Source organism: Idiotropiscis lumnitzeri, unplaced genomic scaffold (genome assembly GCF_059441095.1).
Source record: "Idiotropiscis lumnitzeri isolate Australia: NSW breed Sydney's pygmy pipehorse unplaced genomic scaffold, RoL_Ilum_1.0 HiC_scaffold_143, whole genome shotgun sequence".
Classification (NCBI taxonomy): Eukaryota; Metazoa; Chordata; class Actinopteri; order Syngnathiformes; family Syngnathidae; genus Idiotropiscis; species Idiotropiscis lumnitzeri.
Window position 1 is genome coordinate 301,833 of NW_028283681.1, and position 13,357 is coordinate 315,189.

The following is a 13,357-nucleotide window of genomic DNA, read 5'->3' on the forward strand; positions in this document are numbered from 1 at the left end:
AGTGGGGGGGAGTTGGAGCATGAAGTGCGGGGGTGTGACGGTTGGGACGAGTCAAAGCGAGCGAAGAAGCAGTTAAGCTCCTCTGCCAGCGATGCACTCGGGTCTGCAGAGGTCGTGCTGCTGCCACGGAAGTTGGTGATGCTCCGTAGACCCTGCCACACCTCCCGTGGTCTGTTACTGGCAAGGTGGGCCTCCAGCCTCCCCTTGTAGGTTGCCTTGGCTAGCTTGATGCCTTTGCTCAGGTCAGCACGAGCCACCCTGTACTGGGCTTTGTCGCCTGACCTGAAGGCAGCGTCACGGGCCTTGAGGAGAGAGCGAACCCTGCTGGACATCCAGGGCTTCGCATTTGGGAAGGTCCGTATAGTCCTGTGTAGGGACACAGTTTCCATGCAGAACTTGATGTAGTCCAGTACACAATGTGTGTAGACATCAAGGTCCTGATGATCAAAGAGGCCCCAGTTTGTGTCTTGAAAGCAGTCCTGTAATTCACTCATGGCGCCGTCACGCCAGGTTTTCACAGTCTTTGTGGTGGGCCTGAATCTGCGCCTGAGAGGGGTGTATGCAGGTGCGAGCTGCAAGGACAGGTGGTCTGACTGGCCGAGGGGGGCGAGTGGGAGGGCCCTGTATGCGTGCTTGATGTTCGAGTACACATGGTCGAGAGTGTTGTCTCCCCTCGTTGGGCACTTGACATGCTGGTGAAACTCTGGGAGTACAGTCTTTAAATTGGCCTTATTAAAGTCTCCCGCTACTACGTGAACGCCATCAGGGTGGGCCCGCTGATGTTTATTGATGACGCACGCGAGTAGCGAGAGCGCCGTGCTAGTGCTAGCGTCGGGAGGGATGTAAACAGCTGTGACAATCACGACCGTTAGCTCCCTCGGGAGAAAATAAGGCCGGCATTTAACGGACATGAACTCGATGTCGGGGGAAGAGTGCTTCTCGACGATCGTGCTATCGCCGCACCAGTTCTCATGCACGTAAACACAGAGCCACCCCGCCCCTTCTCTTACCGGTGTCCCTCGTCCGATCCGCGCGATGTAGCGAGCGCCCGGCCAGCTGGATGCTAGCGTCGGGGACGTCTGCGTGCAGCCAGGATTCCGTGACGACGATCACACTGCTGTCTCGCACATAGCGGTTTCCCAGGATTTGTAATCCCAGGTCGTCGATTTTGTGGACCACGGATCTGGCGTTGGTGAGGTACAGGCTCGGCAGTGGTTGCCTATGGGGCTGCCGTCGCAGCCGTTGCAAGACACCGGACCTGCAGCCCCGCTACTGCTTCCTCTCTCTGCGTCGCCTGCGCCGCCTCCCGGTCCCGATGACAAGCCACGGTGAGCCGGGCAGCCTCGCCAGTTCGTCCGGAATTTTGCGATCATAGCATATTCAGTAAATATAAACCTGCTAAATTAAATAATTGACATTCTGTCCCATAAATGTTTAAAATGCCGGTAATTGCCATACAATCCTTCAAGGGTCGACGAGCGATGTTCGGGAGGAGGAGCAGTGGTGGTGGTGCGTTTCCCTCGGGCATGTGTCGGTAAATCCAGCGGAGTTCAGCGGCAGTGGATTGAAGTTGTCCTGACACAGGTTGATGACATGACAGGAACAGGCAGAAGTGCGAGAAGCAGACTGGCCTGCGGGTCCACATGGCAGACAGGTGCTAACTTTGATAGGTAAGCTAAACTTTAGCCACAGTAGACGCGTCAGCGACTATGCAATCGGTGGGTGGCATTCATGAGAATCGGGATCGCTCAACATACAGATAATAAATAAAATCACTGTAACTGGAGGGATTGTAAACTGCTAAAGCAGGTACAACAAGCGGATCCAAAAAATTTCTGAGAGTTACCGGTGAGCAGTGGCAGCCAAACGTGCCAGCGTCCACCCAACCGGGAGTTGATTCAATATTCACAATATTTTATTATTTTGTCGTACAGTTGTTTAAAAATGGCTCGCTATCGCCCCCTAGAAAAAAAAAACAACAAAAAAAAACAGCCCCATATCTCTGTTTCACCAAACTGAAAATTTGATGAAGTGTGTACAAAGCCAAGACCTAATAAAAAGTCTCATGGAGCCGTATGCTAAATTGAACAGGAAGTCGGCCATTCTAAATTTATCAGAATCCGAAATCCTTTTATTGTCATTGTACAGTGTGCAACAAGATTAGGGAGCTCCCCTCTCCAGTGCAATACAACAATAATTTAATCAAATATATAAATTAGATAAATAAGAGAATAAATATTGTGATGGAAAATAGTATGAAATTGGAGAAATACAACACAATACGTCGCTGTTCAGCAAGGCAAGGGTGGTCGTGTGTGTGTGCATGTGTGTGAGAGTTCAGAATGGTGATGGCTCTCGGAAAGGAAATGTTTTTCAGTCTATTAGTCTTTGATTTGATGCACCTGTAGTGCCTGCCAACAAATTAACTTCAAACATTGACGAGGCTTTGAAAACAAAAGCTGCTCTAACTTTAACTACAAGCAAATTCCTCTTGAAGATTCCTCACGTTATTTCTCGGAAATATTTCACATTTCCAACGTGCCAGTACCCCAACGTTGTCCGGGTGGCGAGGGCCCTTTATAGCTGCTCGCAGCTCTAGTTTTTAATTAATTTTTTTAAATCAATGGTGATGACAGTGAAATATGTCTGGTCTGGTATCATGATAGCTGGAGGATATTTTGTCATGATATTTTAGTCAGGCCTGATAACAGTGATGTATGCTGATTTCAGGCTACTTTTATTTTGAAATGCCGTATCACATTTTGGTGGGACCGCAATTGATGGACAACTGGGGTTGTCGAGTGTCCCCCAAAATGGGTCTGATATCACGATAGCTCGAGGGTATTTTGAAATGATTATTTTAAAATCAGTGTTGATGACAATGAAATGTGCATATTTCAGGTGTTTTTTTTTTATTGTGAAATTACACCAGATTTTGATGGGACCACTTTTGATGAACAGCTGGGGTCGTCGAGTGTCCAACAAAACTAGTCTGGTATTACGACAGCTCCAGCTCTTTTATTTTAAAATGCCTCCTTACATTTTGATGGGACTACTTTTGGTGGAAAGCTGTGTTGTCTAGTGTCCTCCAAACCTGGTTTGGTATTACCATAGCTAGAGGATATTTTTTAATGAAATTTTAAAGTCAGGCATGATGACAGTGAAATGTGCAGATTTCAGGCAACTTTTAGTTTGAAATTACAAATTAGATTTCAATGGGACCACTTTTTATGGACAGCTGGGGTAGTCTCGTGTCCCACAAAACTGGTCTGGTATCACGAAAGCTCGAGCTATGTTTTTTTTTAACTCAGTGGTGATGACCGTGAAATAAGCGAATTTCAGGCTACTTTTATTTTGAAGTGCCACATCACATTTTGATGTGACCACTTTTGGTGGACAGCTGGTGTGGTCTAGTATCCCCAGTCCTGGTTTGGTATCACGATAGTTTGAGGATATTTTTTAAAGATTTTTCTTTTAAATCAGTGTTGATCACAGTGCATATTTCAGGTGATTTTTTTATTTTGAAATGCCACATCAAATTTTGAAGTGACCACTTTTTGTGGACAACTGGGGTGGTCTGGTGTCCCGCAGAACTCGTCTGGTATCACGATAGCTTGAGGATTTTGTAATGATTTTAATTTTTTTAATCATTGGTGACGACAGACAAATAAGCAAATTTTCACGCTTTTATTTTTAAATATCCAATCAGATTTTGATGGGACCACATTTGTTTTTCCGGTTCCGTCGCCACGCGAGTGGCTACCTGTTAGAGCAGCACGGCTCACTATTTGAGCCTTTTTCGCGTGTTTTTCCCTTTACCCAGTTTTATTTATTTTACCTCATCGCAGCAATGGACATCCAAATTGCGGTGGTTTTATTGCTGCTGAGGGCTGTTTTTTGCGTGATCGTGTCCGGAGATGTCACTGGGAGCTACGGATCAATCGTTTACACAAGAGATCAGCTGTTAGCACTTCGTGCTAACCCCGTGCCGACTCCCGGAGCGAGACCCGATATCCCCCGCGAGTTGAGGAGGAAGAGACGGGGGATGTCGCGCGGGGGCGAAACGCCAGGCAAAGAGGAGGCGTGACCACCCCGTCCTCCCGTCCGTTTTTATGGGAAATGTTAGATACCTTCCCAAGAAAATGGACGAGCTAACAGCGCTAACGCGGCACGAGAGGAACTTCCAATGAGCTAGCTTGCTGATGTTCACGGATTCATGGCTAACAGAGCTAACGCCGGACACCGTTGTGGAATTTGACGGCTTCCAAATACTACTTGCGGACAGGACACTGGAAAGCGGTAAGAGGAAAGAGGAGGGCTGGCTGTGTTTGTTAATGATAGATAGTGTAACCCTAGGCACATCACAGCTAAGGAGCAACTTTCCAGTCGGGACAATGAGCTGCTAGCTGTTAGCATGCGTCCATACTTGACAAGCATCGCGAGTTAACAAGGACGCGCACGTAACAGGTGCGTGAGTAAACTGCTTAAAACTTTGATCGTCATTCGGCTGACCTACAAATTGAGACGCTACAGTCAGTTTGACGTTTTTGTTTGCTTCATTGTGGATTGACATGGAGGAACAAGACAGTGGAAAGCGGACATTAAAAATGACGGAGAAAAGCTGTAGAAGATCACAAGCCTAAACGGATGCAGGCACGCAGCTGCAAATTTGCTCAATTGACCTCCATGCAACGTCAAATTGAACAATTGATGGAGGATGATGCAAATGTTGACGCTGTAAAAAACTGAGGTTCGTGTTTGCTTTAGCGGCATGGAGCAAGAATTTGTGGACCTCAATTCCGGTCTGCAAAATTTAAAGACTGAAGAGGATTTTGCCGATGACCAAAATAACTGGTTTGATCCAAAAAATGTAATTAATGGAAATGTGAGCAATGGAAGAAGGACGTTTTGAAACGTGCAGAGGAAGGATGCAATAAACAAATATCACCTGCTGATAGTAGATCTGCATCAACTAACTACACCCATAGAAGTAGAAGTAAAGAATCTAACAGACAGAAGCTCACTTCTGTCAACGTCTTCAATTAAATTAAAGGCTCAAATGGAACGAGCATGTTTAAAGGCAAAGGCTGCTGATTTACAACAAAGGTTGGCACTTGAGCAAGAAGAAGCTGCAATTAAAGCAAAGAAGGAAATGCATGCAATGCAAACGGCACTCCCTGAGTCTGATGGATGTCTTGAGAAGATATGAAAATACCCAGGAGGATGGTATCCACATTCCTGATGAGTGTGTTACAATTTAAACAAGGAAAAACATTCAATTACCATCACAGCCTATCAGAGCAACAAGCAGTGTTGACCTGAAATGCTCCCACTTCGACTATTCCAATGGTTAGATTTCCACATCAGACAGAAAGTAGAGAACAACAGGGACAGGTGCTTGATGGCCTTTGCCACGCAATCTCACAGCAAGCCAGTGTCGCAGAATACTTAGCAAAGAGTCAAAAAGCATCGCTTCTTCCCGAACTTTCCATTCCTACGTTTAAAGGCGACCCTCTGCATTATAAAACCTGTATAGGTGCCATTGAACATGGGATTGAAGGCCGTACAAGTGATAACCGTGATCATCTTCAATTTTAGCTGCAGTATACTAGTGAACAACCACATGAGTTGGTGAAGAGCTGCATCCATATGGAACCTCTGACAGGATATACCAAAGCAAAACAAATCTTGAAGGAGTTTTATGGTGATGACTTCATGATAGCAGAAGCATATTTAAAGGAAGCCATGGATTGGCCAACAATCAAGTCTGAAGATGGTGTTGCACTTCAGTCTTTCACATTATTCCTTATGGGCTGTTCGAACATAATGGCAGATGTTAATTACATGGAGGACTTGGACAACATGGCTAATATAAAGGCATTGGCAAACAAACTTCCATACAGACTTATAGAATCTTGGAGAAAATTTGCCTGCAATCTCCAAGAAAGAACAAATAGAAGAGTGAAGTTTAAGGATTTTGTTGACTTTGTTGACAAGCACGAAAGATTTCTATAAAACAGAAAACAAAATCACAACACACAGAAACAACAAAATCAAAGAAAGTCTTCACAACAGTCATTGTGCCCGCCAAGATGGAAAACAACAAAACCACCACGCCAAAGGCAGAACCTGTTTCAGTGGATGCTATTGCCAAACCATGTGCTAATTGTAATGGAGAGCAACACAGTCTCACAATTGGTAAGGAATTTAGGAGAAAGCATCACAAGGATAAGATTGACTTCTTGAGGAGCAAGGGTCTGTGTTTTGCATGTTTGATGCACGGTCGCATTAGCAGTTGCTGGAAACAAAAGCTTCAATGTCAAGAATGCTCTAGACTGCATCCTACAGCACTACACATTGTCCATAAACTTCTGCAAAGAAACAGCCTAAGACGATTGTGAATAGCAGTACCTATTAAGCGCCCTCGTACAAACAACAGAAACCTGGGGTGTCACTGGGGCCTGTAAATAGGACTGCATCCTTTCAATAATTCCGGTATGGGTCAAGGCACAAAAAGGAACCAAGACAGTGGCGACTTACTGTCCGGTTTAAAAATGCCCTGACGCCTTTTTTAGACTGAAATAACTTACTAAAGTTTTCGTTTTGTGCCATTCAGAATGGGAGAGGGAGCCAGGAGGCGAAACAGCCGTCTTGCCAGTTCAATCCCGCACACCCTCTGACTCTCACCCTCCGTTCTGCCTTTTTATTGAAACTAACTCATCAATAACTAATCACCAGAAGACAGAAAAGCATCAACAACTAATCACCAAGAGACAGAAAACATCAATAACTCACGGTATAAAGGTCAGTTTAACTAAAGCATCAATAACTAATCACCAGGGACTCCAGCAGGCAGAAAATCATAACCCAAGGTCAGTTTAACTAAACACATCTTCAGGATACGGTGTCTGTGTGTGTGTGTGTTAAAATAACAAGTAAGTGTCTCTGTGTGTGTTCAACATTAATGAGTGTATAAAAACATGATTATGAATACACAAACTGATTACCTATCCTCAGCCCATCTTACATTTCCCTCCTGTTGTGGATTTAAAAATCATGTCCTTACGGCTTTAAGACAGATCATCATAATGAAATCATACAACAGTGTGATCATCAGTGGAGGAGCGAAAACCTCACATTAGGGAAAAATTCCCCTCCTCCCTTCCGGCGTAGAATGAGATCCTCATAATTTGATGACCATCAGGGAATAAAACTTGTCCCTGGGGTGACTTGGTGGAGGCCCTTGCCTCGTTGTAGGAGAGATAAGATAAGATAAGATAAGATAAGATGTCCTTTATTAGTCCCACAATGGGGAAATTTGAGGTGTTACAGCAGCAAAGATATAGATCACACAGAGTCGGCGGCGTAATGTAGCCGTTAATGTATAACATTAGCAGCAGACATTCAGAAAAAGCATGCAAATATACACAGTATAAACGTATCTAAGTGTAAGGAAACACTCCTAATGTTTGTCCATTATACGGAGGGGGAAACGCTGTAATGATAAAAACTACTGAATGATTGAAAATACTGCAATCATAAAAATATTGCAATGATAAAAGTACTGTAATGGTAAGAGTACTGAAATGATAGAAAAGTACTGCATGATAGAAAATACTGCAATGGTAAAAGTACTGTAATAGTAAAAGTACTGCAACGATAGAAAAATACTGCAATGATGAAAGTACTGCAATGGTAAAAGTACTGCAATGGTAAAAGTACTGTAATAGTAAAAGTACCGCAATGATAGAAAAATACTGCAATGATAAAAGTACTGCAATGATAAAAGTACTGTAATAGTGAACATCCTGCAGTGGTAGAAATACTACAGTGATAGAAGTATTGTAATAAGAATACTGTAATGGTAAACAAAATACATCATTGGTCAATATTTAAGTACACCCTTGGCTGAAAGTACAGTAGTAGTTAATATTGCATCCTAGGACTGCACAATTGCACTAATGCCCTCCCGTTTGTAGGCCTGACCCAATGTTCTTGTTAAAAAGTCTGACAGCAGTTGGCAGGAAGGAGCGGCGAAATCTCTCTTTGGTACAGCGAGGGTGTAAAAGTCTGTCACTGAAGGAGCTGTAAAGTGTTCTCAGAGTGTCATTGAATGGGTGGGCTGGTTTGTCCAGCATTGATGACAGTTTTGCCGTCATCCTTCTGCCCCCCACTGAGTCCACAGAGTCCAGGGAGCAGCCCAGGACAGAGCTGGCCCTCCTCACCAGTTTGTCCAGTCTCTTTTTGTCTCGGCCCGAGATGCCTCCTGCCCAGGAGACCACTCCATAGAAGATGACTGATGAAACCACCGAGTCATAGAAGTTCCTGAGGAGTGTTCCCCGAACGCCAAAGGACCTCAGCCGCCTGAGTAGGAAGAGTCTGCTCTGACCCTTCCTATAGAGAGCGTCTGTGTTGTCGCTCCAGTCCAGTTTATTGTTCAGATGAACACCCAGGTACTTGTAAGTTGAGACCCTCTCAACGTCTGTTCCCTGGATATTCACTGGTGCAGGTGGAGAGTGCCGACGCTTGCGGAAATCCACCACCAGCTCTTTGGATTTCCCAGCGTTGATTTGGAGGCGGTTCTGCTGACACCAGTCCACGAACCCCTGCGTAACCCCTCTGTACTCCCGATCGTCATCGTCAGTGATGAGGCCAACAATCGCAGAGTCATCAGAGAACTTCTGCAGGTGACAGGTTGTGGAATTGTATTTGTAGTCCGAGGTGTAGAGGGTGAACAGGAAGGGAGCCAGCACAGTTCCCTGCGGCGCTCCCGTGCTGCAGAGGAGCACGTCAGACACACAGTCCTGTGTTCTCACGTACTGTGGCCGGTTTGTGAGGTAGTTGTGAATCCATGTGATGAGGTGGTGGGCCACTCCCGCCTGCTCCAGCTTGTCTCCCAATAAGGCGGGCTGGATGGTGTTGAAAGCACTTGAGAAATCAAAGAACATGATCCTCACCGTGCCCCCCGCCTTCTCCAGGTGGAAGAGTGAAGTGTGGAGCAGGTAGATGATGGCATCATCCACACTGATGCCAGGCTGGTATGCAAACTGGAGTGGGTCCATTGAGGAGCTGACCAGGGGGCGCAGATGGACGAGGACCAGTCTCTCCAGGGTCTTCATCAGATGAGACGTCAGCGCCACTGGTCTGAAGTTGTTGAGCTCCTTCGGATGGGGTGTCTTTGGAACCGGAACCAGGCAGGATGTTTTCCACAGCTGGGGGACTCTGCCCAGCTTCAAGCTCAGGTTGAACATGTGCTGGACGATTCCACACAGCTGGTCTGCGCAGGATTTGAGGAGCTGGGAGCTGATCCCATCTGGGCCTGCCGCCTTCCTCGCCTTCATCTTCCTCAGCTGGTTCTTCACCTGAGATGTTGTGAGGAACAAGGCTGAGCAGGAGGAAGTGGTGGTTGTCTGATGAGGCTGGGAACTGGAGCCTGTGGAGAGAGAGAGGGGCGAGAGAGGGGGAGAGAGGGTCTTGTTCGCAGTGGCAGGAGGGGTGGGTGGGGGCTGCATCAGGGAAGCCTGAGCGGGGTCAGACATTTGATCAAACCTATTGAAAAATAGGTTCAACTCATTTGCCCACTGAAGCCCCCCCCCCTTCTGGGTCTTACCTGCTTGTCCGTGGCCTGAGATGGTCTTCAGGCCCCTCCAGACATCCCTGGCATTGTTCCGCTGCAGTTGTTCTTCCATCCGCATCCTGTAGGACAGCCGTCCTTACCTCCCGGATCTTCGTGTATGGTGTGTGTGTGTGTGCACGTGTGAGGACAGGGGCAAGAAGTCCATGTGTTTTTACGTTTCAGTGTCCAGTTTGAGTTCGTCATTCTCAACATTAATCAGGTTGTAATGGTACATTTGGGCAACAAACCTACGATTAACCATCGTCTTTGTCATAAAAATAATGCAACATGAACAGACTACACATAACAAAATGAAAACTATAATTATCCCTATATATAGTTTTTTAAATTCTTCATAGTGGTCATAACATCAATAATTGTTTCATTTTTATTAAAAATTTAAATGCAGTAATGTACTCCAATCAAGGCTGATATTCCTTTATGTACGTCATTAATTTCCAAACAATATCTAATCTTTTTGTTCTGTGGCTTCAACATATTTATCATCTCATCAATATTAGCACCACAGAGTACTGAGTTTCGAGATCCTCACAATAGTCGTTCTCAAAATGATATTTTATTTTTATCAATTTAGCTTTGTTAAGGTAAGATATTTTATTGACAATCTAACATTAATATGCAAAGAACATGTACATTAGTACGAAATGTAAAAGAAAATTGTGGTGGGGGGGTGCGAATTGTTTTCTTCTTGGTAGGGGGGGCATGACAGGAAATAATTGAGAACCACTGGTCTAGTCACACACCAGCTCGGGTTCATTCCCTACCAGAGAAATGACATTCCATGTCCCCAGAGCTAGGCGCTTTATGTTGCCGGGGATTGGACTGCCTTTGACTGCCTCCTAGCTCAAAGGAAACCCAAATTCTTTGGTCCCGCCCACTGGTAGTGAGCCGAAGCCCTTGTATTAAATAATAAATAAATACATAAAATAAAAAAATTAATAAATTTAAAAAACGGACCGATCCACTGCTTGGGTTAGTTTGACCCACCTTGAGATCCGTTCCCACTCAGTGACAGTGTCTACAAGCCACTGCCACCAGGCCAGTGAACCCAACGTCCAGGCAGTGACAAAAACGTGATCAAATTACATTGCTCATCATAAGGTGTTTGTGAGACGCTCTTTGTATGTTTCCTCAATTAAGACCTGTTTTCCATTGGTGTATTTGAAAAAAGTGGTGAACCTGTTAAATTCACTACAAAACGTTCAGAAGATGAAAGTAATGTTTGAAGGAATATTATTTTTCTATCGACATGCCGGCGGGCGGGCACAGATAGAGAGTGATAAAGCAGCACCACCCGCGCGGGGCGTGCTGACGAAAAGGCAAGCGCTCCTCCTCTCATCGCGTCCTTATTAAGACAGAAAAAAGACGCTGTTGAATTTTACCTATTCGCAGTTCGAGCAGGTGCTTAACGCTGGAGAATATCACCACTTCGAAGTTCGAACTGCTGTTGAAACGGAGAGGTAAGTGTTTTTCGTTGGGTTTTTTTCAAAACATGCGTCGAGTGCATTTGTTCATAGTTAGAGATAGTTGTGTGGAAAACACTACACAAAGTAGCACCATGGATGTGGGCCTACAACACTGGCCTAGCAAACATGTGCTCCTACATTGACATAATTGACGAGCTCCAGTTAAGCATTGAATAATTATAAAACGTCATGGTGCTTTTACTCATTTAAAGAACTAAACCGACGCGTATTGTCATCCGGTGGTCAGGTTTGCATTGAATGTGAGCACGAGGGACGCTAGCTTGTTGCGTTAGCTTTGCGGAGCTAACAGCTTGCACTTTTGTTATAGAACAACAGAATGCAAGTACCATGATAATTTCTGTCATTAATTTTTGTGTAAGACACGATGTTCACTGGTTAATTACATGATTCTTAAAGCAAAGGTTACTGTGAATGCAATTTTGGTAAGATTTTTGTAGTCACACTGCATAAATCTGTCTGTGTCTGTTGTTTAAACTTCAATATAAACTATTATGGTTGAAATCGTTAATTGGGATGGAGGAATTGATATTTTTTTAATTTATAATTTATTTTTCTTACACTGATATTGTTAAAACTCCATTTAGCCCATAGTATTAATAATTCTCAACACAATACTGTCTTTTTTCTTTATAGAATAAACAATGCCTTCCCTGAGATGCAGGAAGTCCCCAAAGCAGGATACTATTGAACATGCAGTCAAGGGTCTGGACAAGACTGCAGAGTTAGAAGCGAAGTATATAAACTAATTTAAAGGTATGATGTTAACGCTTTTGCTAAGATATATTATTGTTTTCTGATAACCAAGCTGACATCGTTTTTTAAGTGGTTATTTTACATTAAGAGTGTCTTGACCTTTTCTTTTGCCACTTTTGTCAGTTTCAAGTTATTTCAGTGAGTGTGAAACCTGATGGTAGGAGTTCTATCTAAATTAAGGCTGTACTTGATGACGCCCTCCGGCATTTTTATACCACAATAGACCGGTGAACAAGTCCGATATTGATAGTCTAGTGTAAAGCACGTAATACGTCACAGAGATCACGTGACGCGATCCAATATGACTGTGTACAGTGTATGTCATTGTTTTGAAACTAAATAATCTTAAAGTTTTTTTTTTACGTAACCAGGTGCAATTGACATTTGTACTTTCAGTCCTAATACATACTGGCTAATGCAATGCTGGAAAATGAATTTTGGCTGGTCTGTTCCTTTAAAATCATAAAGAAGGGCTCTGCTCTATCCCTCACAAGAAGCAATGTTTCAAACCACCCTACATTAGTATAGTGGCCCAAATGAATATGATGACTCCTTATTTGTGTGCTTAAAAATATGACGAAGCTAACTTGATTTCCCTGTTAACTAGGTCGAGGAGTATTTACCAAGGCCCCTTTCAGGAAAGACGACTTTATTCTTTATTATGGAGTACAGAGGAAAATTGATAGATTCTGATGAATCTCAACGCAGGAAGATGGATGGAAGAGGCACTGTCTTTTTGTTTGACTTCCGCCGGCAAGAAAAAACTTGGAGGTGAGGCAAAGATTGAGATGTTATCTTATTTTTGTTTTTATTTAAAAAAATAAACACATACTCATCCCATAAGTGTTAGGGGAAAAATCATTCTCTAAGCAAAAATGTATAATTACTTTTATTCATGCGTTGAATCTGTACAAATGAAAATATAGATCATGAAGTCTCAAAGACAAGCTGTTAATAGGGTCTGATTCCAATAGAAATTTCTTGTATGATTTGATTTAGATTTAAAAATTGTGGATTTCCTATTTTTATGTTTTGTGTACACAAGATTGTCTCAAAGATTAATTTCTGACATTGATTGAATAATTGTTTTTTTTTTTTAATCTATTTTAAGTGTTGATGCAGCTCAAGAAGATGGCAGTCTGGGAAGACTGGTTAATGATGACCACATGCACCCCAACTGTAAAATGAAGAAGATGACAACAGAGGACAGACCACACCTCTGTCTGTTTGCGCTCCGAGACATTGATGTTGGCGAAGAAATAACTTAAGACTATGGACCAGCTGGCCTTGGAGAACACAGGTTTGTAAGATGCATCTTTAAGTACAATAACAGAGCCCACTTGTGGTGTTCTGGTGATGTAGTTTCCAATTAGTTTGGCAATCTAATAAATGTATGTGAGGTTTCTATGGAAGTTGAACATGCTGACTGACTGGGGGAGTTCTCCATTGTCCACTATCTGTAATTCAAATTTGTGGGTCT

The 13,357-nt window shown here is 43.7% G+C and overlaps 1 long non-coding RNA gene across 1 annotated transcript; it reads left to right on the top strand.

Annotated features, from left to right (window-relative positions):
* Window positions 1-10,923: 10,923 nt before the first annotated feature.
* LOC148315076 (uncharacterized) lies at window positions 10,924-13,136 on the top strand. The gene is made up of 4 exons (XR_015841298.1): window positions 10,924-11,097; window positions 11,758-11,877; window positions 12,485-12,648; window positions 12,989-13,136. It is a non-coding gene; the product is annotated as an uncharacterized LOC148315076 (long non-coding RNA).
* Window positions 13,137-13,357: the final 221 nt, after the last annotated feature.